The following is a 23,749-nucleotide window of genomic DNA, read 5'->3' as shown; positions in this document are numbered from 1 at the left end:
GAGGCATTTTGCCCCCGCCCTGGAGATTTGTGGAACTTTAAACTTGAGAGAGATGATTTAGGGTATCTGGAGGAAGAAATTTCTAAGCAGCAAAGCAATCAAGATGTGACTTGGGTGCTGTTAAAAGCATTCCATTGTAAAAGGGAAACAGTACATAAAAGTTCAGAAAATTTGCAGCCTGGCAATGCAGTAGAAAAGAAAAACCCATTTTTTGAGGAGAAATTCAAGTTGGCTGGAGAAATTCGCATAAGTAACAAGGAGCCAAATGTTAATCCCCAAGACAACGGGGAAAATGTCACCAGGGCATGTTATAGGTCTTCATGGCAGCCCCTCCCATCACAGACCCGGAAGCCTAGGAGGAAAAAATGGTTTTGTGGGCCAGGCCCAGGGTCCCCATGCTGTGTGGAGCCTAGGGACTTGGTGCCCTGCATCCCAGCTGTTCCACCCATTGTTAAAAAGGGCAAAGGTACAGCTTGGCTCATGGCTTCAGAGGGTACAAGCCCCAAATCTTGGCAGCTTCCACGTGCTGTTCAGCCTGCGGGTACACAGAAGTCAAGAATTGAGGTTTGAGAACCTCCACCTAGATTTCAGAAGATGTACAGAAACACCTGGAAGTCCAGGCAACAGTTTGCTGCAGGGGCAGGGCCCTCATGGAGAACCTCTGCTAGGGCAGTGCAGAAGGGAAATGTAGGGTCAGAGCCCCCCCACAGAGTCCCTATTGGGGCACCCCCTCATGGAGCTGTGAGAACAGGGCCACCATACTCCAGACCCCAGAATGATAGATCTACCAACAGCTTGCACCATGCACCTGGAATAGCTGCAGAAACTCAACGCCAGCCCATGAAAGCACCCAGGACGGGGATATACCCCATAAAGCCAAAGGGGCAGAGCTGTCCAAGACTATGGGAACCTACCTCTTGCATCAGCATGACCTTGATGTGAGACATGGAGTCAAAGGATTTCAGACTTCCGTGGGTCCTGTAACCCCTTTGTTTTGGCCAATTTCTCCCATTTGGAATGGCTATATTTACCTGCATTGTATCTAGGAAGTAACTGGCTTGCTTTTGATTTTACAGGCTCGTAGGTGAAAGGGATTTGCCTCGTCTCGGATGAGATTTTGGACTGTAGAGTTTTGGGTTAATGCTCAAATGAGTTAAGACCTTGGGGGAGTGTTGGGAAGGCATGATTGGTTTTGAAATGTGAGGACATGAGATTCAGAGAGGCCAGGGGCAGAATGATATGGTTTGGCTCTGTGTCCCCACCCAAATCTCATCTTGAATTGTACTCCCAAAATTCCCACATATTGTGGGAGGGACCTGGTGGTAAATAATTTGAATCATGGGGGCGGCTTCCCCCATACTGTTTTCATGGTAGTGAATAAGTCTCATGAGATCTGATGGTTTTCTTAGGGGTTTCCTCTTTTGCATCTTCCTCATTTTTCTGTTGCTACCACCATGTAAGAAGTGCCTTTCACCTCCTACCATTATTCTGAGGTTTCTCCAGCCATGTGGAACTGTTAAGTCCAATTAAATCTCTTTTTCTTCCCAGTCTCAGATATGTCTTTGTCAGTAGCATGAAAATGGACTAATACACTCACAAACATACATTTTAAAAACTAAACAGAATATTGTCAAAGTAAATATTTGTACTCAAGAAATAATACTTCGTGACTAAGTCTGGTTTACTCCAGGAATACAAGGTTGAAGCAACAATAGAAAATGTACTGATACAACTTATAACATTAAAAGAATACAGAAGAAAAGTCATGTGATCTCCAAAGATGTAGAAAAAGCATTTTTAAAAATTCAACAATTATTTATAATAATATTTGTAAAAAGCCTCACAGAAAAGAGGATATCCTTAATCTGATAAAATATTCTGTGATAAACCTACAGAAAACATCTACTTAATAGTAAAATATTAAAATACATTTCTTCTGATATCAGAAAAATATCAAATTTAGTGGATGATCTGGTAGACTATACACAAAGATAAAAAGAAAATAATTAAGATTGGAAATTAAGAAACAAAAATATCCTGTTTCATAGATGAATGACAAACTGCCATTTGAGAGAAAGTAAAAATATTGTGTTCCTTCTAGTTCTTGTCTATTTTCTCATATCTTTGTGTGTTAAGACTGTACACATAAAACTTATGAAATTTTCTAATAATATATCTAAAAAGATAATTAGCAAGTTTGCTAAATATAAGATTAACAAACATAAGCCAATTGCATTTTATATACCAGTAACAAACACAAAATATAATTTTAAAGAGATTCAATTTAAGATACCAAAAAATAAGATATACAAAAGTCAAATGTATGTATATATGGGTGAATTTATAAAATGGAAAGATATAAAGGAGATCAAATAAGTGAAAGAGCTAGTTATGTTCATAGATAGTAAAAAAATATTTTAAAGATGGCAATTCTCCCCAAATTAATCTCGAGATTTAGTATGGTTCCAACTGGAATCCCAAGAAGGATTTAGGTGGAATTGGCAAGTAATTCTAAAATTAGAATTAATTAGGAATAAGGAATGGTGAATGGCCAAGAATAATCAAGATACTACTAAATAAACTAGTCCTAAAATATATCAAGAATTTTTATAAAATTCTAGTAATTAAGACAGGGTGGTGGTGGTGCAGAAATACATATGGAGCTGAACAATACGAAGCCCAGACCCAGAATTCCACATATATAACGATTTGGTCTGAGAGCTTCAGTGTATCTTGTGGGGGTAAAGAATGAACTACTCATCAGACACCAGAATAATTGGCTCTTCACTGGAAAAAATTAATTTGTAGCCTCACTTCACATCATTCCCTCAAATCAGTTTCAATTGGATTAATGTGACAAGTAAAACTTTAAATTTTAATATGAAATACAGTAATATAACCATAATATAAAAGGAAAGATATCTTAAACAAGACACACAGAAATGCACATTTAAAGAAAAGGATCAACAAATTCTACCACATTCAAATTAAAAATTTCTATTTATTAAAAAAAAGAGAAAGAATGTGAAAAAGCAACTCACAAACTGAGTAAAATATTGGAACACAAAAATACAACAAAGGATGTGATTCCAAAATATGTAATGTAAATATAGATATATTTATAAATACTTTATATTTGCAAAATATAAATTTGCTTTTACAGAAGAAAAAGCATGCCTTTCCCATTAACATGCAAAAAAAGATCAACACCCTTAATAGTCAGAAAACTCTGATTTGAAATCTCAAAATAACATTTTACACACACCAGGTTTGTAATAATAATAAAGTCTTACAATACCAAATTTTAGCTGGAACACGAAGCAATGTTGTCCCTTATACACTACTGGTTGGGTTACTAAACAGTGCAGCTATTATAAAAACCCACATGGAGTTACTTCTGAAGCTGAAGATGTTCTTCTCCTATAACCCAGCTATTGCTCTCCTAGGTAAGTACTTCAGAGACACTTACACACGTGCCCCCAAGTGACATTGTTTGTAATAGCAAAAAATTAGAAACCATCTAAATGTCCATCAACAGTAAAATGCATAAGTCAACTGTTGTATATTCATAAATGGTGCAGATAGAGTAGTGAAAAATGAATGAACTTTACCTATACATATCAATGTGAATGAGTCTCAAAATTCAATGTTGAACAACAAAAGTAAGTGATAGAATCTATTCTGTATGAGTTCATTTATATAACAAGCTAACATTGTCATATATGATAATATGTTAAAGAAAAATTAGAGAAGAGTGGTTACTTTTGGAAGGGAGGAAAGAGATACATACATTGAAGAGCATATGGGAAGTTCAAAGGCACTGAGATTGTTCTTGTTCTTACACTGGGAGCAAGTGGTCTCATTTTATTATTATTTATTACTATTTTTTAAATTATATTGATACATTTTACATGTATACATTATATCTATGCTGTATTCTCACATTTAAAGAAAAACACAAAAGGAAATGGATGACTTGTGGAGATCACAATATATTCCAATTGGACAAATGAGCAAAATCAACTCTTTCAATGTGATATAAATAGGTATTTGGGGGTTTGGTATTTAAAAAATAAAAATCCAGTGTTAACATTATACATGGATTCAAGAAGTGCTCATCAGTTCCCATGGAGGGCCCTGCATATGCCATACTTTCAGACAATAAAATTATTAATTGTACTATTTAGGATCTTCTGGTTTTAAGTGTTCACAACCTAAAAACCTAACTATCTTAAGCTCTTAAGCTAAATAGTGAAATATAACTCTCTGGTTCTTTACGGTAGAAGCCTGATCTCTGGCTGACTATACTACCCCTACCTGCTTTTCCCACTATCTCATGAATTGTCCAATAAATATCAATTTTGCTTAAGAAAGATAGGTTCTAAGTTTCTAACAATGCCAAAAGAATCCTAAATAATACAATTCTTTTTTTTTTTTTTTTTTGAGATGGAGTCTCGCTCTGTCACCCAGGCTGGAGTGCAGTGGTGCGATCTTGGCTCATTGCAAGCTCCACCTCCTGGGTTCAAGCGATTCTCCTGCCTCAGCCTCCCAAGTAGCTAGGACTACAGGTGCCCACCACCATGCCTGGCTAATTTTTTGTATTTTTAGTAGAGACGGGGTTTCACCATGTTAGCCAGGATGGTCTCGATCTCCTGACCTGGTAGTCTGCCCGCCTCGGCCTCCCAAAGTGCTGGGATTACAGGCGTGAGCCACCGCACTCAGCCTACAGTTCTTAATTTTACTTTGAACAAAAGACTTTTTTGCTGTCTTTTGCCTCTGTTTAACTCTATGTGCCTATTGTCTTCTTTTAAGTCAATGTCCTCTATAAGGCAAGAACATTATTGATGACTACTCCAGGACTTCATATTTACAAGCTTCATCACATATAGAATAGAAACTTGTTCCCTGAAAAACATGTTTAAAAATCTAAAGGAAGTCCTCTGATTGGCCCAGCCTAAGTCAGGTGCCTATGCCTGGGCTAATCCACTATAAGCAGAAGGACAGGATCTGTAAGAAGATAATGGCACCAAGTCAAGCCCCATTGATTTAATGAGGGAAACTTCCTTCTCATCCTTCATTGCTCACCTTGAATATCACCTTTGCTAAAATGTCTCTTCTAACTATACCATCTAAAGTGGGTGCCCTACTCTCACCTCTCTCATAGCACTCTCTTTATGTCTTTTTCAGCATGTGCCACAATATGTAACTATTTTATTGTATTTGTTTGTTAACCTGATGTGGTAGGCAAAATAATGGCCCCCAAAAGATGTCCATGCTCTAACCCCCCGGACCTATGAATATATTATCTTACATGGCAAAAAGGGACTTTGCAAATGTGCGTGAGGATATTGGATTTTGAGATGGGGAGATCATCATGGTGAGTCCAATCTCATCACATGAATCTTTAAAAGCAAACCTTTCTCAGCTATTCTCAGGGAGAGATGTGATGACAAAAGAAGAAGGGTCACAGAGATGTGACATGAGAAGGACTTGCCCTGCCATTTCTGGTTTTGATAATGGAGGAAGTGGACCATTAGCCAAGGTAGCCTCTAAAAGCTGGAAAAAGCAAAATAAGTGAATGAATTTGCCCCTATTTCTCTCTTCTTTTCTGGAGGAAGAAATGAATTCTTTTGTCCAGAGAGAAACATGCCTTTATTTTATACAAGTGTTACCATGTTGGATTTCTGACCTACAGAATTGTAAGATAATAAACTTACGTGGTTGCAAGCCACTAAACTCCTGGCAATTTGTTACAGTAGCAATATGAAACTACTACCTCTGGCTATCATCTTTTACTGAAGGTAATCTTCAAGTGAGAGGGAATATGCCTGTCTTTTTCATTGTATCTCCAATTTGTAGCACAATGCCTGGCTATTTGGCTATTCAACTTATTTGTTGAATGAATAAGTAGACAAACAAATGAACTAGGACACCTGTGACTTATATCCAAAAGTTCATATTGCAGTCTTCACATGAAGTGTTCATCTTCCCTTTTCCGGAGTCACAAATGTAGAGAATCAAATAGAAAATAAAGCAGATGATCTCAAGTTTCTCTCTATGGGTCAGAAGGGAAAACTTTAGCTGAGAGAAGGTGAAAAATGAGCCCTCTTCTGCAAAGTGAGAAGAATTATGCCAAGCCAAGAGAACAATCAAATATGCTAGCAAATCATAGAACTGAGACAGCACTTACTCTATTTGAGCCTTTAGATGGAATGTGTTTTCAGCCAGCTGACATTTCCTATTCAATTTCCAGAGAGATCCTACTGTCAGAAGTTTGGTAAAATACTGGGTCATCCACATCCACTCCAAAATGGCTTCTTTTCTGGTGAAGTTAGATTTTATAATTTACACCCATTAATGGGAACCACTAACTTTTCCAGAAGAAAAATGATGGCATACTCTGAAGAATGTATCCTTTTTCAGGCAATTTGTTTTTGAATAGAAAGTTCAAATTATTCATCAGATAATTCAATCTGTCTCCACAGGTTCAGTAATAGAATACCTTTAGAAATCAGAACCAACCAGTTAAAACTGAAAGCTCTCCTCATCTGGAATAATAAGATAAGAGTTGTACCAGAAAATGAGCAAGTCCCTGTAAGGAAAGGGTTAAGCAATATCATCTGAGACAGACTTAGAACCACTGAAATACTATAAAATATATGCAACAGAAAATATTGTCAGAGTGATAAAAGAATGGTCCTTGACTATTTTCCTACAAAAGTTGTGCTTCTACACCATATTCTTGACCAGAGCATATGCATACATATATAATATGTATGTATGTGTGTGTGCATGTGTGTGTGATATGATATATATATATACATATATATGTATAAAATATGCAGTAGCTGACATATTTTTTTTACTCAAAACATGTATTATGGAATGGCTTTGCATGGTGGTTCAGCCAAGTCAGGTTCCAGGATAGAGAAGCCCTATCTTTGCCCAGAGTCCAGGAGCATCTACTGGCAGTAAACTACTATCCTCATTTGCAGATGAAATGCACATGTAACTAGAGGCCTTACTCTCACTTCCTTCCTTCCATCCCCCGACAAAATATTTCTGAATCCTTGAATTCCTGTCTTTCTTCATAGTAACTGTGAAGAAAATTATTTTGGAGGGAATTAAGTGGGCACAGGTGGTACTATAGCACATACTAGCTCCCAGCATAACATCTGCTTCAGATTCTTCAAAGCTTCTTATTTTTACAACAGTCTTCTTTGTCTTTTCTCTCTTTTTTGTCGTTTTGTGAGGTTTTTTTCTCCTATTTTAAGTCTCTGGAAGAGAGAGGAAATGGAGGGGCAGAGGACAGAGAAATTTCCATATGCTTCATCAGATGATAGCATGTAGTTATGTCTGTCGGTATATGATGGCAAAGTGCTCAAACTGTCTACACCAGCACTGTACAGGAGAGCTTTCAATGATGGAAATGTCCTACATCTGCCCCAGGTCTGTCCAATACGGCAGCCACTAGCCTCATGAGTTTGTAGCGCACTTAAATTGTGGCTAGTCTACTGACTAACTGCATTTTTTATTTTGTTTGAAACTAATGTACTTCCAAATAGCCACCCATGTCTAGTAGCCAACATATTGGGCAGCACAGTTCCAGACACTTGACGAATGTTTCAATTCCAGTTCACTTTTTTCAATACTTTGCATTCTATTCAAATTATTTATGATAAAATCCTTGAACCTTAAAGTTTGCACCTCAAAAGGGAACATTAATGTGTTTTAAGAATAATCACTATCTCTCTCTCTCTGTTCACTCTACCTTGCTTCTGCTATAACGCTTATTCTTTTCCTACAGTCACATACAATTGATTACAGACACCCCTGGAAGATGAGATATCACCAAGAAAGAGTTATGTGTCATTTCTATTTGATGTTTGCTTATGAAACAAAAATATGAGTGAATAGAAATGGGGAAAATGTGTGATGGCTAGTCTCATAACATTTTCAAATGTAAATATTAGGGAAAGTTTATAAATATAGTGTCATGTCTACAGGCAGAGGCATGTACTTCCACAATGACAATGTTTTGCCCAAAGTGAACTGTGTGATGAAGTGTTATAATTAAAAGAGCAGGCAAAGTAAAACAGCATTGGAGATTTTTGAGAGGTTTAACAACTTTGGAGTTTCGTGAAACTTTTTTTTCTCTCAAGGGATATTTTTTTCCCTTAAGCCATTGTTGGTCAAGTGAATGTTAATAAATAACTTGCTTTTATTTCTAAGTGGAAGACTGAACTGTGTGAATAATAAAGCCTATTATTTGACAGACTTGCTGGCTGTCTTTCTGTCATAGAGCTAAATATAGTGATGCAGCATTCCAAATCCCACCAGATTCAAAACTTTCCATCAAAAGTTAAGGTTTGGTTTCCAAATTTAGTATCCATAATTTCTCAAATGTGACCACTAACAAGAACAACTTTATTACAACAAAATTTTTTCTTAGAGGAACATAAGAACTAGCATGCTGTTCCAGTGGTCCCTTCCTATCGAATGCTGTCTCCAACAGCAAATAGTGACATGAAGGGCAAAGCTGCTTGGAATCATGGCAAATATTTGCCATGATCCTTTAGAAGGTGGGGCATAATCTTAATATCCTTTTTAGTAATCTTCTGGTTCCCTAAGGAAGCAGATGTGACATAAGGATTAATGCACATGGTTTATTTGGGAGGTGCAGGGACATTAGTATGCCAGTAGGCAGGTAATACAGGGAAGGGAAGGCAACAAATAAGAGTGCATCATTAAGCCAGCTACTACAGTGAGTAACTGAAGCTTCATGCCAGAGATTAAGCAGGATACACTGTAAAATACTGGTCAAGGGAACAGGGATATTTGTACCCTTACAGCTGCTAGTTACCGGTTAAAGAGTGCCCACAAATGGTACAAGAATTGGCAGACATTATCACCTGGATGAAGTGGATTCTGTAAAGCCAAGGGCAGCCCTCTGACAAAGACGCAGGTGCTAACCATCAGAAGCAAGGTTGGCATGCACCAACATGGTGAGTTGTTCCAAGGGCATATGGACAGAGCATTGACAGAAACTGCTGCATAAATATTATATGAGATGGAATCCTCCTCAGGATAAAGAATAATAATTTTATAGTGTTCTCTAGCTATTCCAAACATTCAATTTTCCAGCTATAAAAGGAAGTCTACACTTTGAGAGGCCGAGGTGGGTGATTACCTGAGGTCAGGAGTTTGAGACCAGCCTGTCCAACATGGTAAAACACCATCTTTACTAAAAATACAAAATTAGCTGGGCATGGTGGTACGTGCCTATAATCCCAGCTACTTGAGAGGCCAAGGCATGAGAATCCTTTGAACCTGGGAGGCAGAGGTTGCAGTGAGCTGAGATCCCAGAGCCTGGGTAACAGGGTGAAATGCCATCTCAAGAAAAAAAAAGAGGAAGAAGTCTAGAATTTGGTAAATTTTGCCATCTTTACTTCAGGATTTAATGAATTTTAATAATGACATCCCTACATATCTAAAATTAAGAGGGACTACTCTTTCGGTTTCATACAGAAGCCACTCTGTCTTTGATCATTTCAGTTACATAATTTTCCTACCTCACTTAAATTTTTCTTCACATAGAATTATCTGAATTTCTGAAATATGCCAGGTTTGGAGCCACAGACAGATGTGTCCATATTGAAAAGGCACAGAATTCCACGAAACTTCACTTGTAGATCTCCAGATTTATGAGGCATATTACAAAAAAGGAAGGGAGCAGCATAGAGCTTTCATCTAAGTTTTGAGTATATGCTGAGTTAGTGTAGTTAAAACTTGAAATGACTAAACAGTAAAACCCCACATGGCTTCATTCATGCACATGAAAAATGATAATAGAATCTACCTGTCATGCATCACACTCAAATGAGAAGTTTCTTTCTCTCCCTCTCAGAGAAATCCAGGACTTTATATAATATACAAGGTAAATGCTATAAGTCAGACCACCCAAGCCCTACCCATGAGGCTGATAGAGATTTGGTGAAGGGTGGCACGTGACGGTGAGGTATGGAGGGAAGAGGAGAGGGGCTGGGCTGAGCTCAGGGCAGTTTCCTTGAAGACCACCCACAGAATGGCAGAGCAGAAAAGATGGGTATAAACAGGAGTCAGAAAACAGAGCCAAAATAAGGATGATGAGACAAAACCAGGCATCCAACTGGGCAAAGGCATTACTGGAGGCACAGTCAGGAACATAGGAAAGGAAGAAGCCAGAGGAAGGAATTTCCTGAGGAAAAAGAAGGCAAAGAAGGTAAGAAGGGGAAAGAACTAGGAAGGGTACATTCTGAGGAGAGTGGCTCAAAGTGGTCCAGGGTCTCCCCTGGCAATGCTGGCAGCCATCAGGGGTATCAGGGGTTCATGGGACCTTGGTACATCCTTCCAGCCAGAGTCTGTCTGAGAACTCTACTGAGAAGAACACGTTGGCATATGTGTAAACAGCAATCTACACAGCAAGGCTCATTCACTTTGTAGTTACTTACTTACAACTGGCATATGACTTAATATATGTTTAGACTTTTGTTCATTTGCTAATAATTTTAAAATGTTTATTTACCAATATAATACATATTTATTGTAGAGAGTTTAGAGCATGTGAAAAAAGCAAAGAAGAAAATTTGTCTCTAACAATCCACCTTCTCAGAAATGCTTATATGTATTCTATAGTTTCAACAAAAAACAATATAATACATACCGTTTTATACTTTTTAACTTCCTATTTCAGAATGTATTTCCACTGAATCAACACTTTGTACATTTGTGAGAAATACTTCTAAGAATATGTATTTGTGGAGGCAAAAATATCACCACCACCACCACCACATCATACACAAAACATACGAAGGAGCAAAATGTTGGTTCGTGTTGGGAAACTCACTTCCCACATTTCAGTGTTACCAAGTAGCCCACACTGTTAACACTTTAGTGTATGTGTCAGTCAGTGTCCCAGCAGGACATAGATTGCACACTCAAATGAGAACAATTTGAGGAGGATTTAGTAAATGGTGTAGAGAAATTGCCAGTACCCAGGAAGTGGCAACAGCAGAGCTACTATCACCCCTCGACCTGAAGAGCAGGGAGGAGGGAGCAGTTACCAGAACATGGAAGAACAGTCCCGTGAGGTGACCACCTCGGTAGAAGCTGTAATCTGAGTCAAAGGACATAGCCAGTCCAAGGCAAGGCTGCAGGAAAGGAGCCTAGAGAAAATACTCACCAACCCTCCTCTTCTCTTCCTTTGACCTCGGCCAGTGTTTCCACTCACCCTTGCTGAACGTGGCCACCCAGAAACCAGAGGTCAAGGAAGTCTTTTGATACAGCCCGCAAAGGCAAGAAGCTGGACTATATCATTCATTTAACTATTTATTTATTCAATAAAGATATTAAAACATCACACTGATATTCACAAAAAAAATTGGGACAGGAGGATAACCTAAATATCCAGTGACAGTGGATTGTTAAACAAATTTTGGTACAATAAAGGGTGGGATACTTTGCAGGTAGTAAAAAATACGTATTATCCATAACTATGTCAGTTCTCTTTTTCACTTTAGTCTGCTGACATAGTCACATTTGGAAGGAATTAAGATTGTAAGGAATTGAACCATGAGTCTAAAAGTGGAAAATATTTCATTCAAACGAGTGTGGGTAATTTTCTAAGTGTCTGTCCCAATTCCTTTCTACTCCTGTGTTTGAAAAAAAAAAAAAAATCACTGCAGTTTGGACCAGAGTTCTGGTTTAATTTTTACTTCCTCCTTTTTTCCCTGACAGTCAACATACAAGTTTTGGTATCAAAGATGTTTTAGCACAAACTTTAAGAAACAATTAGTCAAAACAGACATAGGCTTAAGCCTATCTTACAGAATAAAGATAAAATGCAATTTTCCCTGTTTCCATTGACTTTATCTAGCCAATTATTTTCTTCCTCCTACTTTATATATTTTATCAAGTTTTCTTTACAGTCAACAGCTGACACAAGGTTTCAAATTATTAGCCACGTCTTACTACAATAGCAGAGTGTACACAGCACACATAAAACAATATCCCTGCAGCTGCACAAATGAGAATAACATTGACCTCACTTAACCAGGTCGCTTTTCAGTGAGAATAAAAGACATATCCCTCTAGTCTAGGTCAGAATGACCTTGGCAAGTTTCTAAGCTAAAACGGCTTCCAGTTGTTTTTTGTACCCATCAGCCATGTTACTTTTCTAACTAGAAATGCCACAGAGATTAAACTCTTTATCTAAATCATGAGACTTTTTAGCTGTTGCATTTTACATTGCAAAAAGGTAGATTAATGCCTTCTACAGAGCCAAGCCCAGTGGCTCACGCCTGCAATCCCAGCACTTTCGGAGGCCCAGGTGGGCAGATCACAAGGTCAGGAGTTCGAGACCAGCCTGGCCAATATGGTGAAACCCCGTATCTACTAAAAATACAAAAATTAGCTGGGCATGGTGGCGGGTGCCTGTAGTCCCAGCTACTCAGGAGGCTGAGGCAGGAGAATCGCTTGAACCTGGGAGACAGAGATTGCAGTGAGCCTAAATCGCACCACTGCACTCCAGCCTGGACGACAGAATGAGACTCCGTCTCAAAAAAAAAAAAAAAAAAAAAAAAAAGGCCTTCTACCGATGATTTGAATAACCAACAGTACACTATAACAAAGTATATGAGTTAGTATGTTTCTACTGACATAAATGCCCTTCTTCTATGCTAACTCATTTTATTTAGGGTCATACACATGAGAAAAGATAATTTGCAATAAAAATAAATATGATAGTCACTATTGTTAACAATCTCAGAAAAATTGGCATTTCTTCTTTATGGCATATATTCCATAGTCCTTCAACTGACAATTCAACTGATGTAAAACTGAAGGTTTTATTCTCCCAAGAGAAGAGAGAAGTAAAATGCTCCTGGGAAAATAGTATGTTTATTGTGGTAGGTGCTTATATTTTCTTACCCTAGTGAAATACTGTGACAAATTTTCTTCTGCAAGCAAAAATTCACATTAGGTATACAAAACCCAGGTAATTGTGATTGTAAATCATCCCTCCTTAGATATTAAGGGGCTATTTGTGGGTTATTCAAAAAGTGAGCTTACAGAGATATTTTTAAGAAACTAATTTTATTACAAGGCAAGGAATCATTGTAAGTATTTAAACAACAAATTGATACTTTTCAACATTATGGCCTAACCAATTCAAGTATCTCTCTTAGTTTGGGACAAGCATTTTGCCAGTAGTTGAATGAAATAATGACTCCTTAGAAAGCACTCACAGGCTGCCATTTATGTAGCACCATAGTTACTGGAAAACTTTGTCCCCTGTTTTGCTGCCCTTGGTATATCTTCCTTGAAAGTTCAAAAACTGTCAACAGGCTTTACTTTTAGTTACATTTTATGGAACACATTTCATCCATAGATGCGGGAGATTGGGGAATCACATGTTTAGGACTGTGGCCACTTCAAACTAAGGGGACGCCAAATCACAAACAGTCATGCAGCTGATCCACTTTGCAATGTTGTCACACACGCCTAACAAAATATTGTACTACTGACACAATCATCCTATTCTGCACTGGTAATTAACCTTGTAAAGTTATTTTAAACAAGCCTCATGCATATGTCATAAAGCAAATGACGAATTAAATGTTCAGATATGATTACAAAAGCTATTTTCCTTTAGGATTTAATTCTTTTCCAGGTGGAGCTTCTGTTAAGGAACATTTTATAGATCCAAAATGCTGGAAAGAATTGTAAAGACTCCGCATACCCTTTGTGGTTTCGTTTTCTTTGTTCTGGTTGAGGCCCAGAGCCATGGTATGATTTGCCCAAGGTCACACAGCCAGTTTGTGATGGAATCAGTAATAGATTCTTCTGACCTTGAAGTTAATACTCTTTACTCTGGTCTTTGTCATAGTGTATTAAGCATATGGCCCAACCTAAGAAGAGGAAACATTTGACCTTACGGATTAAAAACAAGCATATGTATTTGCCTCCGAAAAATGTCCAAGATTCACTCTTGTTCTACTTCGTTTTTCCATTTTCTTTTGCTTCCATGTCCACTAGACCTTGTCTAGGAACTGTCCCATTTTCCCAAACTCACTAAAACCTCCAAAATTCCTTTCATCTCACCTAATACATTTTGACTTGGTCCATGTACTTCAATCATATCATTTATGCTACCTTAGTCATTTGCTCCCCATTGCACTAGGTGGAAGTGATTTTAAAAAATTGTTTACCCATGGAAAAGGGCATGTGGAGATGTGTTCCCAACAGGCAAATCATGAGATGTAGAATTTCCAGTCGAGGAGCTGAATACACACAGGCTATCAAGTTTACAAATGTATGTAGGGGAATAGCAAACTGAAAGTAAATGGAGACTGTTGTTTCCATTAAGCTTGCCACCTATTAATTTTTAAGGTCTGGAATTATAATTATCAGGGTTAACATATTTACCCACATTGTCTTCCCTTTGACCCTAATATTGCTACTCCACAATTAATGTAATTGTGGCAAGGATGACTAAATATCACCCAGATATTCACTTAACTACTGTCTTTAGCTATCATTCTCATACTCCAGTTCTAAAACTTAGAAGCTCATCCCCAAACCATAAGTCATTAGTGATAAAATTAATGTAACCTTTCTTTGTTCTAATCTCACATAGCAATTCCTCCTGATCCTGAAATGTACTTAAAGTGGCAAAAAATAAATAATTATAAAGAGCATGTATTTCACAGGTTATTATGATATGATATAAAGGAAATAGAGAGAGATAAAAACACAAAATTGGCATGATTTTCACAATGAGAAGCTCTCAATGAGCTTCTAAATTTCTTTCCCTAGTGTTAGCTTTGGGGCTTTAGCACTTTGTGAAGATGCACCAGGCAGCTGGTACCTTCCCAGTTTCCTACTCCAGTTTTACTCAGGTGGCTGAAGTGAATATGAGTGTCAAATAAATGCACCATAAAATAAATATTCACTTTTTCTCTTGACCACAGTTGGCCACAAATAAACAGATGAATGGAAAGAGATCACGCAACAGAAGTAGAGAGAGAAATTTTATTTCTCTCCTTGATCATCTCTGAAGTAGGACAGTAGCTCACTATTCCCTTGACTTTACTTTTACAAAATCTAAGTGAATTTGGTTTTATACCCACAGACACACATGCAGATACACCCATTTATTTTCTCAAATGAAAGCACTTTAGGAAACAGGCCCTTTTGTGCGTTATTTTCACCTTTATCTGTGTTATTTATGTTTTATAATTCTTATCTGTGTGATCAGAGGAGCTTGAGTGTAACACCATTGTAGACAGATGCTGTCATTTTTCCTCCCATATACTCTCAAGCATTCCCATCTACACATGGGAAGACTGCTCACTGCAAACACCTGTGACTGTCTGCCTGGGGGCTCTTTTCTGGTCATGGGACTACACTCCATCTATGTTCAGGTCAAGCCAGAAGGGTCAGAGACTTAACAACCCTGGAAGCAGCTCTCAACCCATTATAGATGGAAACCAATTATAGAGGACAAATACTCCAGCTCCTTCACTCCTCAATTGAGATAACTCTAAAGCATGTTCTGCACTGTCACTCAAAGTTCCCCAGCACGTCCATGCTCCAGTTGCCTGCAGTGGTCAACTTACTCAAAAACTCATTTATTATTGACTTCCTTCCCTTCCCTGTTTCACTTCTTCACAAACCTACTGGTGTTTACTGGAATCAACTTACAAATACACTTCTTGCATTTGAATCCTTCCTTGTCTCAGATCTGTCTTCTGGAAGAATGTAGCCTGAAACAACCATAGTGGTTAAGAGTATATATAGGCTCTGGACCCATTTCCAATTCTAGCTATACCACATCCTACCTGTACAATTATGAGCAAGATATGCAAGCTTCAGTTCCCTGAGCTTTAAATTAAGAGTAAGGGCAATACGATTATTGAGAAGATTAGTTGAGGAAATATAGATAACATGTTTATTACAGTAAATAGTACATAGTAAGCATTTAATGCATGTTGACCATTTGTTCTGGTTTTCTATTGCTGCATCACCAATTAGCCCAAAACTTAATGGCTTAAAAGATCCATTTTATTTTGCTCATGATTTTGTGGAAAGGATTCTACTGGGTGGCTCTCCCTTGGAGTCTGTCATGCAGGTGTAATTGGAAAGAGGACAGAAGTCATCTCAAGTGGGTGCTACATCCTGGATGGCTCATTCGCAAGGCAGGCACTTCATTCTGGGGCTGTCAATCTGACACCTACACATGGCATTTTCCATGCCATTTGCACTACTCACAGCATGGATGCTAAATTCTGAGAAGGAGTAGCCCAAAAGTGAAAGTTCCAAGAGACTCAGGTAGCAACTTCCACCTTTCCTCACCTTGTTAGAAGTCATACAGCCTCACTTACACAACATTCTGTTGTTTACAGCTGATACTTCCCAGATTCAAGGAGAAGAGAATTGGACCTCAGCACCTGATTGGAAGAATGTCCAAGAACTTGTAGCCATTATAATCTTCTGTATCATTATTATTATTATTATTATTATCATTATTATCATTATCATCATTACCATTTATTGTGGCCAGCTTGTTCTGGCTGTGAAAGTTCATCAAATGTTTGTTGAATTAACACAATTGTGTATACATCACCCCGTTATCAATTCCATTCCAGTCAGTTGCCAAGTCTTATCTTTTCTAGCCACAAATGTTCCCAATGTATACACAATGTCTCTAGATATGTTCAATTTTCTCCCTTGTTATTGGCCCAAATCTTGTGATTTGTGCCTGCCTTATTTTTCACCTGCATTCTTGTTATAGATGCTAACTAGTCTCCTGATTTCTACCTTCTCTTAGCTCCAGTTCATCTTAAACTTGATTCCCAGATTAATCTTCTAAGGGATCAACCCTAATCAGGTTTTAATTTTCCCATGCCTTCTCATTGCCTACTTAATAAAATCCAAACTCCATGGCTTGGAACTCAATGTGCAATCCAGCTTTCCAGAATCACCTTCAATTATTCCATTTCTTGAACTCTTTGTTTCAGCATACCAGACAACACATTTTTCTCTATAGTTACATAAGGGTCTCTCTCATTTGTGTCTTTGACCCTAAATGTGTCACTTCACTCATACCTCATCAAAACCTGTGAAGTATGCATCACCTCCTTTCATAAATCAGTGTAACATGAATTAATGTACCACTACCACCATTTATTTCCTTTTACAGATGAACATTGTAAAATTTTAAAAAATCAGGGATGACAATAATATAATAGTAATTAATACTTCTATTAGAACAGATGTTGTTATAAGTGTTTTACATATATTAACTTGCTCAGTCCTCATGACAACACCATGAAGCATATATTATTATTTCATTTTATACTAAGCACCAACTTGCAACTACTTAATAGATCAAACTGACCAGTCTGTCTTGCTATCTTCCTATATCCACACCAAACACAGAGAAATGTTGCATAAACAATAGTGTATTTTAAATACAATAGCCAAAGTTGTTGTTTTTTTTTTAAGAAAAGAAATCACTAAAGGGCTAGAAACAAGAAGGACCTAAGAGCCTAAATGTCAAGTCAGTGTCATTACCAGCCCTGGAAGTACCAGAACTCACTTGGTGATAGGACACATAGCCTTGAACACATACAAGTTAAAGAACTGGAATGCAGAACTCTAAGAATGGTTTATTTGGGGAAAAAGAGCTTAGAAAATTTCCATTTACTGATCCAATAAGAAGTTTGTCATCTGCTCAGAGTCCCCAATGGGAAAAAAATTCTCCAAAGAGGAATGAGTACCTCAAGTCTGTGCCACATGCAGGTATGAGGTATAAAAATAAATACAGATATCATAAATGGTGAAGAAATCCCAAAATAAGCAATCAATATAACTATTTGTCCTAAAGCAATAATGGCTTTAGGCCTGAACATCTGGCCTCTGGCATATAGGTCCCCTTGAATCTTTGATCAAATACTAAGTTGCACGTGTTCAGGATTAAACACCATGAGACTGAGCACAGAAAAACTACTGAGAAAAGAACAATTCTGTAACTCACACGGGACTGGGGAATGTTTTGGTTCCAACTGATGAGGATGGAAAGGCTTAACTGAGCATCTTAGGGATTCAGTAAAGATTCTAGAAAGTTCAACCCTTGGGAAGAGGGTTATTTTAACCCTAGGCAAAATGCTACTCTAAATCTTTTCTCACAAATTTTAGAACAAGCTTTGAATGGATCGAGGTGACCTGCAGGTAAATTGACTAACTTCCAGGGAGAAAAACAAAACCAAAAACAAACAAACAAACAAACAAATCCTCAAGACTCCAGAATTAACAGGACAAAATCCAAACGTTCAAGAATGTTGGATTGACAACGTCCAGCATGCCATACTAGCCAGGTGAAGTAACAACATTTGACTCACAACTAGAAGAAAAATTGGACAATACACAGGTTAAAATGAAAGAAATAATGCAATTTACAGAGGGCTTTCAAATAACTAGTATAAATATGTTCAAGGATTTAAAGGAAAAACATAAACACAATAAGGAAGTGAATAGAGAATCTCAATAGAAAATTAGAAACTATAAAAGCAACCAGAGAGAAATGACTAATTGTTTCAGAAATCATACACTTCTTGTCTACAATAATATGTCCAAAAGATAACAGTAATAATTCCAAAGTGCTAAAGGAAAATAACTATCACCTTAGAATTCTATATGCAGATAAAGTAGTGTTAAAGCTTGAGTGCAAAATCATTTTCAGAAAAGTAAGTTTATATCATAAAAATACCTACTGAGGGTCAGAGCCTCATTATAAGCACTAGTAAATCATTTACTTCACCAAGAAAATAAATTGAACTCAGAAGAAGCAGTAGAATACAGGAAGTAATAGAGAACAAATAAACAATTAGATGTGGTTAATTGTAAATAAGCATTGGCTGTAAGAACAACAAAATAAATAATAATTATAGCAATAACAATCATAATAATAGCTTAAGTGTGGAACAAAAATATGAGAGGATAATACTTTAGAAGTCATGAATGTGACTGAATTTAAAGGATTCTAAAAGTCCTTGTAAATTTAATGTTTGAGAGAAGCATAAAGATATTATCCTCAAACTTTAGCAATTTTTTCTCATTGAAGTATAACCTTTTTTTAAGAAATAATTTTTAAAACCTCTTGTTCAATAGACAAATTTAACCTTTTAAAGTCAGTTTTATATTTTAAAAATGTTAAAATAAAATAAGATTTTAAAGGAGTAAGGAAACTTGATCAATTAAGGTAACAAAGTGGGGGAGAAAAAGCAAAGAGAATACATAGAAATATAAAACACAAAATACAAGGAGAAATATGTCCCCCTATAAGTAAGCTTCAATAAATATAAACAAAAAAAATCATCATATTGTTTATGAGAGACATACCTAAAACATAATCAGACCTAAAAGTTGTGTGATGGTTGGTTTGGGTATCAACTTGACTGGATGAAGGGATGCTCAGATAGCTGGCAAAGCATTATTTATTCTTGATGTTTCAGTAGGCACTGAACGCATCCCTCTACTGCTGGAAAGGAAACTCAGGCTGTTTTTTACTTTTGATTAGAATGATTGCACTGCCCCAGGTGTGTCTGTGGGGGTGTTTCCAGAAGAGATTGGCATATGAGTCCCTGGACTCAGTGGGGAAGATCTGCCTCTAATGTGTGAGAAACCATCCAAACAGCTGAGGGCCTGGATAAAGCAAAAAGGCAGAGGAAGGGTGAATTCTCACCCTCTCTTCCGAGCTTGTACACCCTTCTTCTCCTGCTCTTGGATGACAGAACTCCAGGTTCTCTGACCTTTGGACTGTGGGGACTCTCCAGTTCTCAAGCCTTTTGACTCACACTGAGAATCACACAATTGGCTTTCTTGGTTCTGAGGCGTTTGGACTTTGAATGAGTCACACTATCAGCTTTCCTTGTTCTCCAGCTTGCAGACAGCCTATTGTGTGACTTCTCAGCCTCCATAATCAAGTGAGCCAATTTCCCTAAATCCCTTTTCAAAATCTCTCTATATATTCTATCATTTCTGTCTCTCTAAAGAGCTCTGACTAAAACAGATCATAAATATTGAGGAAGGAAAAGACATGCTAGGAAAACACTGACCAAAATAAACTACTATAACAATGTTAGTATGAGCCCACTATAACAATACTACCATGAGATAGACTAGATAATTACTAGGTGTGAAGAGAACTATTACATAATACTAAAAGAAAAGAACAGTTTACCCAGAAAGATAAGACTATCCTGATTCTCAACATACATAAGCAAAAATAGAAAGAATTCTAAGAAACTGACAAATCTTCAAACATACATGAAGATTTTTTACACATCTCTTTCAGAAACTTCACAGGTCAGCCAGAGAACTTAAGAAACTTGACAAGTTTACATATTAAGTGATGGAGTAAAGATGCAAGCCAGGCTGTCTAAACCAAAACTTGACTCCCGACAGTGACGCGTTTTGTTCCTTCCATCTCTGTATGCTCAAATCTTCAGGAAACGACGAGTTTCAGCTTAAATGTGTCCTTTGTGCACCCTTCCCTCTCCTCTCTTTCCATAACCATGAGGCATCTTGCCACTAATAATAATAATGGTTAACATGTTATAAGTGCTTTATATATTAATCTTCACAACTCTGTAAGTACCATTATTATTTCCATTCTATAGATGAATAAACTCACAAACAATGAAGACAGCTCTTCACTCTGTTCATCAAAACGTATGCCCCCACCTCTCTCTAGCATGTACTTTTCTGTTGGACTTCACTATTACCTACATGCACCCATATGCATGTGTCTTATCTGTCTTGATAGAGTTGAAGCTCTTTAAGAGAACAGGGCATTTTTACGCATCTTTGTAACTCTCATTCCCCAGGCCCTGTTCCCCACTGTCCAGTAAGGTTCTTTACCCACAGTAGATGCCAAATAAATATATTTTAAAAGAATCATATTTTCGTTTGGTTAGATGTAATTTGCTTCAGTTTCCCAAGGAAAGGTGAATATAGCCATGAGGTTGCAATCAGCATATTTTGACAAAGGAAGCAGATGTGAAAAGTAAGAAAAGTTAACAATTTTTATTCGTGCTTAGCCACCATAATCACCCAAATAACAGGTTAGGCCACTTGCTAAATATGATGATTTAGTGGAAAATCTACACAGTATGTAAAGTAAGCATGGTTCCTGGCCTCCAGAAGTTTATATTTCAGAGACAACTTCAGAAACAACTCTGGAAGACTTGAATGCCACATATTACTCTGGCTAAAGATGCCTATTCATCTTTTAAGGTAAAACAAATATAAATCATTTCATCCTTCCAACAACCCTGTTAGTTAGGCACTATTGCTTTCCTCATTTCTAGATGAGGAAACTAAAGAACAGAGCAATTAAGTAACTTGCTTAAAGTCAAAAAGACAGTAGTTGTGGGAGGTGGGATTTTGACCCTGACAATCTAGCACCAGAAACTGCGCTCTTACACAATATCATCTCTAACAAGACTATATGTTTATGTGCATATCAAATCATTTTTTAAAAGTAAAACCATAGCTACACACAAGAATCCTGACCCCTGATGACCCCAAACAGCTGTAATTGTCAGTGAGTGCAATTCTTCTCACTAGTGGCAGTGTATATTCCCCTGACCTTCCATCATGTATATCAGGTTTGGCTATATGGTTTGTTTTGGCCAATGGAATGCAGGTAGATGAGGCAGTGTACCAGTTCAAGCCTAGACCTTGAAATGTTTCGTGTATTTCCACTCATCTGTCTTGCACTTGCACCATTGTTATGAGAAGAACATGGCTTGGTTAGCTACTGATCCAAAAAGTACAAAAGACTCCTCCATCAGAAATGAACCTATCCTGCAGCTTGGAGCCAAGCCTGCCTAAGCCCAACCTAGATCAACCAAAATCTAGCTGACCCAGAGACACTGGAATAAATGATTTTAAGCAACTGAGCTACAGTGGTTTGTTACACAGCATTCTTGCAGCAATAGCTAACTGACAAAGACTGGTAGCAGGGGTTGTAGTACTTACTTTAGCATCAATGACTTTCACCTTCCTCTTCCTAACAATAGAAATTCCTGAGACAAGTGGGTGTGGGGTCCGAATTAGGAGAGTAAATGTCAAAATCAGAAAAGATACATTTGGGAGTTTTCATTTTCTGCCATGTTGGCATTTTACTCACACATTAAAAGTCCCTGAAATATCGCTTGTTGGCTGTGCTGTCACGATCCATTCTATAGACATTTTGATGCACTTTATTACAAACTTTAAAATCATATTAGCAGCTGTTATTTTATATCACAATGGATTAATAAGATGCATTTTCACAAATAAGACACATTTTAGATAGTTTTGAAAAAATTTCAGTGTGAAAATCTTATGCCAGGATTCCACATTTTAAATGACACATTTCCAAATAGCCTAAAGTGAAAATGCTCAAGGAATATGCCTATTTGTACTGTGCTTGAAACTATCAGCCCTCCAACAACCCAGGAAACACATAATCTTCCTACATATTGTGTTATTTTCTATTGTTGCACGTGACATTCAGGGAAAATACATCTCTTGGTTCTTGCTGCAGGGTAGTTCAGTGAGCAGCACTAAAAAAAATGAAAATACGTATTTTTTCAGTTTCCAATTGCAATACTCAAATGATGTACATGAGAATTATCAGAAAAACATTTATTCCCCTTCAAATATTAGAATAATGGAATGTTCTATTGCCTTTTCATGTGAAATAATTAGGAAAGATAAGGATTTTTTTTTTCTTGGAGGCAATCCTGCTTCCTATGGTGTTGCTAAGGAATAAGGAATTTTCCTTCCAACTGATCTTAAAAGAGATATCTAAGATCTATATCCCCTGTTTATGGATTACAGCTAACTTTATAGTCGTGCATAAACTGTACATTTGAGTGCAGTAAGACACGTCCCCTGTCTCACAATGAAAATATTATGGAACATTATATTTCCATATAGTAATGGTACTCTTATTTTACTAGTAGAAAGGTACAGTACTAATTTAATTGACTAACATAAAAGTCTCTCAAGTAAGATCAATACCTTATTTTCTCCACAGTTTTCATAAATGAAGATTTAATTCCACCTGCGTTCCTGAGCCCCCAAGGCAGCGATCAGGCACACGTCTGCTGACCACCCTGCTCTCTGTGACATAGACACGAAACCTTCTGAGCAACTTCGTAATGTGAGCAGCACATCTCAACATTGCTGCGCATCACGATCACCAGGGAAGCTTTTAAAAGGCACCAATGCCCCAGCTCCTCCTCAGACCAATTAAATCAGAATCTCTAGGGGTGGGTTTGGGGTACTATTATGTTTTTAAAGCTCCCCAGGTGGTTCAAATGTGCCTCCTGTTTTGTCATCCACTGACTCAGGCTCTGAATTTCAGGGGGACTGACAGAAGTTACAATCTCAGGTAGACAGGCCCATTGCTTGGTGTCTACCCTGCATTCCTGCTCTGGTTGCTAAGGGCAGAAACTCCCTGCTTAGTGCCCACGCTAAGCAGTTTTTCTTGTTGGTGGTGGTTTTTTTTTTTTTCCTTCGTACACTGTGGATCTTTATTGCCATTGCTTCAATGCTTTTGAGTGCAGAGCTCCCACCGACATCAGTGGGGGTGCTGCTCCTGGAACGAGTTTGGAATGCACAGTTGAGAGCGCCTTGGTGCAGTTGGAGAGGGAAT

The 23,749-nt window shown here is 37.6% G+C and overlaps 1 long non-coding RNA gene across 1 annotated transcript in view; it reads right to left on the bottom strand.

Annotated features, from left to right (window-relative positions):
- LOC134809541 (uncharacterized) overlaps positions 1–23,549 on the bottom strand; it is a 195,066-nt gene extending 171,517 nt beyond the window's left edge. The window contains exon 1 of the long non-coding RNA XR_010155507.1: positions 23,113–23,549. This is a non-coding gene — a long non-coding RNA (uncharacterized LOC134809541). The remainder of the gene's footprint in view (positions 1–23,112) is intronic.
- Positions 23,550–23,749: the final 200 nt, after the last annotated feature.

This window comes from Pan troglodytes, chromosome 2, assembly GCF_028858775.2.
Source record: "Pan troglodytes isolate AG18354 chromosome 2, NHGRI_mPanTro3-v2.0_pri, whole genome shotgun sequence".
NCBI classification, from domain to species: Eukaryota; Metazoa; Chordata; class Mammalia; order Primates; family Hominidae; genus Pan; species Pan troglodytes.
Note: the sequence above shows the minus strand (reverse complement) of the source record. Positions and strands in the feature narration are given on the sequence as shown.